The following is an 8,988-nucleotide window of genomic DNA, read 5'->3' on the forward strand; positions in this document are numbered from 1 at the left end:
AGGGTTTTAAGTTAGATTTTTATATTCTTGGCTTTGGTTAAGTAATTGGAGACTCTTGAGTTATCAAACTCCTTTGTTGAATGATAATTGAAAGTTGCTGGTTGATTTGGATCCCTCTAAAGCTAGTCTTTCCTTAGGAGTTGACTAGGACTTGAGGAATCAAATTGATTTGTCCACTTGACTTTCTTTCATAGTTAGAGGTTAACTAAGTGGAAGCAATGAACAATTCTCATCACAATTGATAAGGATAACTAGGATAGGACGTCTAGTTCTCATACCTTGCTAAGAGTTTTCTTAATTGTTAGTTTATTTTCTTGACATTTACATTCCTTGTTCCTTATTTCAAAAACCCAAAAAGATACTATCTCATAACCAATAATAACTACACCTCCCTGCAATTCCTTGAGAGACGACCCTAGGTTTGAATACTTTGGTTATTAATTTTATTGGGTTTGCTTTAGTGACAAACAAATTTTTGTATGAAAGGATTTTTTGTTGGTTTAGGAACTATACTAGCAACGAGAACTTATTGTGAATTATTTACTAGAAAAAATTCGCTCATCACTCATACACTGCTCCCACTCCTGATTTCTATGGGAACAGCGTTGTGGTGCCTCCTATTGGTGCAAACAACTTTGAGCTGAAGCCTCAGTTGATCATTCAGGTGCAACAAAACTGCCAGTTTTATGGATTCCCGTAGGAAGACCCAAACTTGTTTATCTCCAATTTTTTGCAAATTATGACACTGTGAAGACTAATGGAGTGAATATTGATGTCTATAAGCTGATGCTCTTCCCATTTTTTGTCAGAGATAGAGCAATGCAGTGGCTTGACACTCAGCCTAAGGAGAGCTTAGATACTTGGGATAAGGTGGTCAACGAGTTTCTGACCAAGTTCTTTCCCCCTCAGAAGCTGACTAAGCTGAGGATGGATGTTCAGTCTTTCAGGCAGAGAGATGGTGAGTCCCTCTATAAGCCTGGGAGTGGTACAAGTCAATGATCAGGAAGTGTCCTCCTGACATATTCTCAGACTGGATTAGACTATAGATCTTCTATGACAGACTTTTAGATATGGCCAAAATGTCTCTGAATAATTCTGCAGGTGGCTCTCTGCATATGAAGAAGACTCCTGAAGAAGCTAATGAGTTGATTGAGATGGTTGCTAATAACCAATATATGTACACCTCTGAGAGGAATCCTATGAGGAAAGAAGTCTTGGAAGTGGATACCTTGGATGCTATTCTTGCTTAGAACAAGGCCATGTTTCAACAAATTAGTCTGCTTACTCAGCACTTGAGTGGGATGTAAGTTTCAGCTGTTAGTGCTCAGAATGCCCCTCAAGAGGCTCCATATGACATGAATGATGGCTTCACTCAAGGTGAGAATTATGAATATGCTCAATTTTATCCTGAACAGGTCAACTTTATGGGAAATTGGTGCACAAAATTGTGATCATCAATGGCGCCAACAACTTTGTACGCACAATTGTAATCTCTAGTCTTTACCACCGTTGAGAATACATAAGAACAAAGGGTCTAGGCATGGCTGAATGGCCAGCCCCCAAACGTGATCAAGAGATCAAAAGTATGATCAGTTGTGTAAAAGTCTATGAAATACAATAGCAAAAGGTCCTATTTGTAGAAAACTAGTATCCTAGGGTTTACAGAAATGAGTAAATGATGCAAAATCCACTTCCGGGCCCACTTGGTGTGTGCTTGGGCTGAGCATTGAAGCTTTCACATGTAGAGACTTTTCTTGGAGTTAAACGCCAGCTTTTGTGCCAGTTTGGGTGTTTAACTCCAGCTTTTTTGCCAGTTCTGGCGTTTTAACACCAGAATTTCTATGCTGACTTGGAACGCCGGTTTGGGCCATCAAATCTTGGGCAAAGTATGGACTATTATATATTTCTGGAAAGCCCAAGATGTCTACTTTCCAACGCAATTAATAGAGCGCCAATTGGGCTTCTGTAGCTCCAGAAAATTCACTTCGAGTACAGGGAGGTCAGAATCCAACAGCATCTGTAGTCCTTTTTCAGCCTCTGAATTAGATTTTTGCTCAGGTCCCTCAATTTCGGCCAGAAAATACCTGAAATCACAGAAAAACACACAAACTCATAGTAAAGTCCAGAAATGTAATTTTTATTTAAAAACTAATAAAAACATAATAAAAACTAACTAAAATATACTAAAAACATACTAAAAACAATGCCAAAAAGCGTATAAATTATCCGCTCATCACAACACCAAACTTAAATTGTTGCTTGTCCCCAAGCAACTGAAAATCAAATAGGATAAAAAGAATAGAATATACAATGAATTCCAAAAATATCTATGAAGATCAGTTTTAATTAGATGAACGTGGCTATTAGCTTTTTGCTTCTGAACAGTTTTGGCATCTCTCTTTATCCTTTAAAGTTCAGAATGATTGGCATCTATAGAAACTCAGATTTCAAATAGTGTTACTGATTCTCCTAGTTCAGTATGTGGATTCTTGAACACAGCTACTTTATGAGTCTTGGCCGTGACCCTAAGCATTTTGTTTTCCAGTATTACCACCGGATATATAAATGCCACAGACACATAACTGGGTGAACCTTTTCAGATTGTGACTCAGCTTTGCTAGAGTCCCCAATTAGAGGTGTCCAGAGCTCTTAAGCACACTCTTTTTGCTTTGGATCACGACTTTAACCGCTCAGTCTCAAGTTTTCACTTGACACCTTCACGCCACAAGCACATGATTAGGGACAGCTTGGTTTAGCTGCGTAGGCCAGGATTTTATTCCTGTAGGCCCTCCTATCCACTGATGCTCAAAGCCTTGGATCTTTTTTATTTTACCCTTGCCTCTTTTTCTGCTTGCTTTTTCTTTTTCTTTCTTTCTCTCTTTTTTTTCTTTTTTTTTCGCATTTTTTTTCGCATATATTTTTTTCTGCAAGCTTTTCACTGCTTTTTCTTGCTTCAAGAATCAATTTTATGATTTTTTAGATTATCAAATAACATTTCTCCTTTTCCATCATTCTTTCAAGAGCCAACAATTTTAACATTCATGAACAACAAATTCAAAAATATGCACTGTTCAAGCATTCATTCAGAAGAACAATAAGTATTGCCACCACATCAAAATAATTAAACTATTTAAAATTCAAAATTCATGTACTTCTTTTTCTTTTTCAATTAAAAACATTTTTTATTTAAGAAAGGTGATGGATTCATATTCATGGCTTTAAGGCATAGACACTAGTGATCATGTAATAAGACACAAACATAAATAAACATAAAGTATCAAAACTCGAAAAATAGAAAATAAAGAACAAGAAAATTAAAGAACGGGTCCACCTTAGTGATGGCGGCTTGTTCTTCCTCTTGAAGATCTTATGGAGTGCTTGAGCTCCTCAATATCTCTTCCTTGCCTTTGTTGCTCCTCTCTCATGACTCTTTGATCTTCTCTAATTTCATGAAGGAGGATGGAATGTTCTTGGTGCTCCACCCTTAGTTGTCCCATATTGGAACTTAATTCTCCTAGGGAGGTGTTAATTTGCTCCCAATAGTTTTGTGGAGAAAAATACATCCCTTGAGGCATCTCAGGGATTTCATGATGAGGAATTTCCTCATGCTCTTGTCCATGAGTGGGATCTCTTGTTTGCTCCATCCTTTTCTTAGTGATGGGCTTGTCCTCATCAATGAGGATGTCTTCCTCTATGTCAATTTCAGCTGAATTGCAGAGATGAGAAATGAGATGAGGGAAGGCTAACCTTGCCAAAGTAGAAGACTTGTCCGCCACCTTGTAGAGTTCTAGGGATATAACATCATGAACTTCTACTTCCTCTCCAATCATGATGCTATGGATCATGATAGCCCGGTCTATAGTAACTTCAGACCGGTTGCTAGTGGGAATGATTGAGCGTTGGATGAACTCTAACCATCCCCTAGCCACGGGCTTGAGGTCATGCCTTCTTAGTTGAACCGGCTTTCCTCTTGAATCTCTCTTCCATTGGGAGCCCTCTTCACAAATGTCTATGAGGACTTGGTCCAATCTTTGATCAAAGTTGACCCTTCTAATGTAGGGGTGTGCATCTCCTTGCATCATGGGCAAGTTGAATGCCAACCTTACATTTTCCGGACTGAAATCTAAGTATTTCCCCCGAACCATTGTAAGCCAATTCTTTGGATCCGGGTTCACACTTTAATCATGGTTCTTGGTGATCCATGCATTGGCATAGAACTCTTGATCTATTAAGATTCCGACTTGTTGAATGGGGTTGGTAAGAATTTCCCAACCTCTTCTTCGAATCTCATGTCGGATCTCCGGGTATTCACCCTTTTTGAGCTTGAAAGGGACCTCGGGGATCACTTTCTTCTTGGCCACAACTTCATAGAAGTGGTCTTGATGTACCCTTGAGATGAATTTCTCCATCTCCCATGACTCGGAGGTGGAAGCTTTTGCCTTCCCTTTCCTCTTTCTAGAGATTTCTCCGGCCTTTGGTGCCATAAATGGTTATGAAAAAATAAAAAGCAACGCTTTTACCACACCAAACTTAGAAGATTTGCTCGTCCTCGAGAAAAAGAAGAAGGAAGAGAGTAGAGGAAGAAAAAATAGTGGAGATGGAGGGGGTTAGTGCTTCGGTCAAGGGGGAGAGGTAGTGTTTAAGATGTGTGAAAATGAAGGGGTGAAGATGGGTATATATAGGAGTGGGGAAAGAGGTTTGGTTCGGCTTTGTATGGGTGGGTTTGGGAGGGAAAGTGGTTTGAATTTGAATGGTGAGGTAGGTGGGGTTTATGATGGATGGATGTGGATTGGTGAAGGGTTTATGGAGAAGAGGGTAGGATTTGATAGGTGAGGAGTTTTTGGGGAAGAGGTATAGAGGTGATTGGTGAAGAGTATTTGGGGAAGAGTATTATGAAAAGGTGTGAAAAAGAGAGAGAGTGAGTTGAGTTTGGTGGGGATCCTGTGGGGTCCATAGATCCTGAGGTGTCAAGGATTTCTCATCCCTACACCAATTAGGCGTGCAAAACGCCCTCTGCTGCCAATCCTGGCATTAAATGCCAGGTTACTGCCCATTTCTGGCATTTAACGCCAGCTTCTTGCCCTTTTCTGGCGTTAAACGCCAGTCTGATGCCCATTTCTGGCGTTAAACGCCTAGAATGGTGCCAGACTGGGCGTTTAACGCCCATTCTGCTGCCCTTACTGGCGTTTAAACGCCAGTAGGCTTCTCCTCCAGGGTGTGCTATTTTTCATTCTATTTTTTAGTTTCTTTTTTCTTTTTCAATTGTTTTTGTGACTTCACATGATCATCAACCTATAGAAAACATAAAATAACAATAGAAAATAGAAATTTAACATAGATAAGTAAAATTAGGTTGTCTCCCAACAAGCGCTTTTTTAATGTCAGTAGCTTGACAGTGGGCTCTCATGGAGCCTCACAAATACTCAGACCATGATGATGGCCTCCCAACACCAAACTTAGAGTCTGAATGTGGTGATTTTGTTTGACTTTGCATTGAGAAAAGCTTTTCATACTTCCTCTCCATGGTTACAGAGGGAGATCTTTGAGCTTTAAACACAAGGGGGTCCTCATTCACTTGAAGGACCAATTCTCCTCTGTTAACATCAATCACAGCTTTTGCTGTGGCTAGGAAGGGTCTGCCAAGGATGATGGATTCATCCATACAATTCCCAGTATCTAGGATTATGAAATCAGCAGGGATGTAGTGGCCTTCAACCTTTACTAAGACATCCTCTACAAGTCTATAAGCCTGTTTTCTTGAATTGTCTACCATCTCTAGTGAGATTCTTGCAGCTTGTACCTCAAAGATTCCTAGCTTCTCCATTACAGAGAGTGGCATGAGGTTTATGCTTGACCCTAGGTCACACAGAGCCTTCTCAAGGGTTATGGCGCCTATGGTACAAGGTATTGAGAATTTTCCATGATCTTGTCTCTTCAGAGGTAATTTCTGTCTAGTCAAGTCATCCAGTTATTTGGTGAGCAAGGGGGGTTCATCCTCCCAAGTCTCATTACCAAATAGCTTGGCATTTAGCTTCATGATTGCTCCAAGGTACTTAGCAACTTGTTCTTCAGTAACATCTTCATCCTTTTCAGAGGATGAATATTCATCAGAGCTCATGAATGGCAAAAATAAATTCAATGGAATCTCTATGGTCTCAGTGTGAGCCTCAGATTCCCATGGTTCCTCATTAGGGAACTCCTTGGAGGCCAGTGGACGTCCATTGAGGTCTTCCTCAGTGGAGATCACTGCCTCTTCCTCCTCTCCAGGTTCGGCCGTATGGGTAATGTTGATGGCCTTGCACTCTCCTTTTGGATTCTCTTCTGTATTACTTGGGAGAGTACTAGGAGGGAGTTCAGTAACTTTCTTGCTCAGCTGACCCACTTGTGCCTCCAAATTTCTAATGGAGGATCTTGTTTCAGTCATGAAACTTTGAGTGGTTTTAATTAGATCAGAGACTATGGTTGCTAGGTCAGAATGGCTCTGCTTAGATTTCTCTGTCTGTTGCTGAGAAGATGATGGAAAAGGCTTGCTATTGCTAAACCTATTTCTTCCACCATTATTGTTGTTGAAGCCTTGTTGAGGCCTCTGTTGATCCTTCCATGAGAGGTTTAGATGATTTCTCCATGAAGGATTATAGGTGTTTCCATAGGGTTCTCCCATGTAATTCACCTCTTCCATTGCTGGGTTCTCAGGATCATAAGCTTCTTCTTCAGATGAAGCTTCTTTGGTACTGCCTATTGCTGCTTGCATTCTAGACAGACTCTGAGAAATCATATTGACTTGCTGAGTTAATATTTTATTCTGAGCCAATATAGCATTCAGAGTATCAATCTCAAGAACTCCTTTCTTCTGACTTGTTCCATTATTCACAGGATTCCCTTCAGAGGTGTACATGAATTGGTTATTTACAACCATTTCAATGAGTTCCTGAGCTTCTGCAGGCGTCTTCTTCAGATAAAGAGATCCTCTAGTAGAGTTGTCCAATGACATCTTGGACAGTTCAGACAGACCATCATAGAAGATACCTATGATGCTCCATTCTAAAAGCATGTCAGAAGGACACCTTTTGATCAATTTCTTGTATCTTTCCCAAGCTTCATATAGGGATTCACCTTCCTTCTGTCTGAAGGTTTGGACTTCCACTCTAAGCTTGCTCAATTTTTGAGATGGAAAAAACTTTGCCAAGAAGGCATTGACTAGCTTTTCCTAAGAGTTCAGGCTTTCTTTAGGTTGTAAATCCAACCATGTTCTAGCTCTGTCTCTTACAGCAAAGGGAAAAAGCATAAGTCTATAGACCTCGGGATCAACCCCATTAGTCTTAACAGTGTCATAGATTTGCGAGAATTCAGCTAAGAATTGATGAGGATCTTCTAATGGAAGTCCATGAAACTTGCAATTCTGTTGCATTAGAGAAACTAATTGAGGCTTAAGCTCAAAGTTGTTTGCTCCAATGGCAGGGATTGAGATGCTTTTCCCATAGAAGTCAGGAGTAGGTGCAGTAAAGTCACCAAGCACCTTCCTTGCATTGTTGTTGTTTTCGGCTGCCATGGCTTCTTCTTGTTTGAAAAGCTTTGTTAGGTCCTCTACAGAGAGTTGTATTTTAGCTTCTCTTAGCTTTCTCTTCAAGGTCCTTTCAGGTTCAGGATCAGCCTCAACAAGAATGTCTTTGTCCTTGCTCTTGCTCATATAAAAAGAGAGGAGAAGAAAATATAAAATCCTCTATGTCACAGTATAGAGATTCCTTGAGGTGTCAGAGGTAAAGAAGAATAGAAGGATGAGGTAGAGAAGAAAGAATTTGAACTTATCAAGAGGTACAGAGTTCGAATTGCTGATAATGGAGAAGTGTTAGTCCATAAATAGAAGGATGTGAGAAGAGGGGAAGAATTTTCGAAATTAAAGTAAAATATTTTGAAATAATTAAAAGAAATTTTGAAAATTTGGTAAATGATTTTCGAAAACTAAGATTGGGAAAGAAATTAAAAAGATTTTGAATTTAAAAATAAAAAAGATATGATTGAAACTTAATTTTGAAAAAGATATGATTGAGAAGATATGATTGAGAATCAAATTTAAAAGAAGAAAGTTTTTTTTTAAATTAAAGTTGATTACTTGACCAACAAGAAATTAAAAGATATGATTCTAGAATTAAAACTTTTGATCCTTTCTTAATAGGCAAGTAACAACTTGAAAATTTTGAATTAAATTACTAATTGTAGCAAGGATTTTTGAAAATAGTAATAAATAAAAAAATTGAAAAGAAATTGATTTTGAAAAGATATGATTGAAAAGATATGATTTGAAAAAAAATTGATTTTGAAAAATTATGAAAATTTGAAAAAGATTTGAATTAAAAACAAAATCTTCCCTCTAGTGTCCTCCTGGCGTTAAACGCCCAAAATGGCATCCATTCTGGCGTTTAACGCACAAAATGCTACCTTTTTGGGTGTTTAACGCCCAGCCAGGTACCCTGGCTGGCGTTTAAATGCCAGTTTTCCTTCTTCACTAGGCGTTTTGAACGCCCAGTTTTTTTCTGTGTAATTTCTCTGCTGAATGTTCTGAATCTTCAATTTTCTGTGTTTTTGACTTAAAAAGACACAATTTTAAATTTTTTTTGAATTTTTAATGATGAGAAACAATAAAAGATGCAACTAAGATCAAATAAACAATGCATGCAAGACACCAAACTCAGAAGTTTGTATACTAAGGACTATAACAAATTAAAAAAAATGCATGTAAGAAACAACAAAAGACACAAAACAAGAGAAATTAAAGATCAGAGCACTAAAATCATCAAGAACAACTTGAAGATCAATGAAGAACATATTGCATATATTCGAAAAATGCAAGAAGAATAAAGACATGCAATTGACACCAAACTTAAAAATTGACACTTGACTCAAACAAGAAACACAAACATTTTTGATTTTATCATTTTACTAATTTTTTTTGTAATTTTTCAAAAATTAAGTGGAAAAAGAGAAAAAGGG

The 8,988-nt window shown here is 38.4% G+C and overlaps 1 non-coding gene across 1 annotated transcript; it reads left to right on the forward strand.

Moving 5' to 3' along the window:
- The first annotated feature begins 7,045 nt into the window (after positions 1–7,045).
- Positions 7,046–7,153, forward strand: LOC148576565 (small nucleolar RNA R71). Its single transcript, XR_015903583.1, has one exon. It is a non-coding gene; the product is annotated as a small nucleolar RNA R71 (small nucleolar RNA).
- The last annotated feature ends 1,835 nt before the right edge of the window (positions 7,154–8,988 follow it).

This window comes from Arachis ipaensis, chromosome B1 (genome assembly GCF_059453495.1).
Source record: "Arachis ipaensis isolate K30076 ecotype BB chromosome B1, ASM5945349v1, whole genome shotgun sequence".
NCBI lineage: Eukaryota > Viridiplantae > Streptophyta > Magnoliopsida > Fabales > Fabaceae > Arachis > Arachis ipaensis.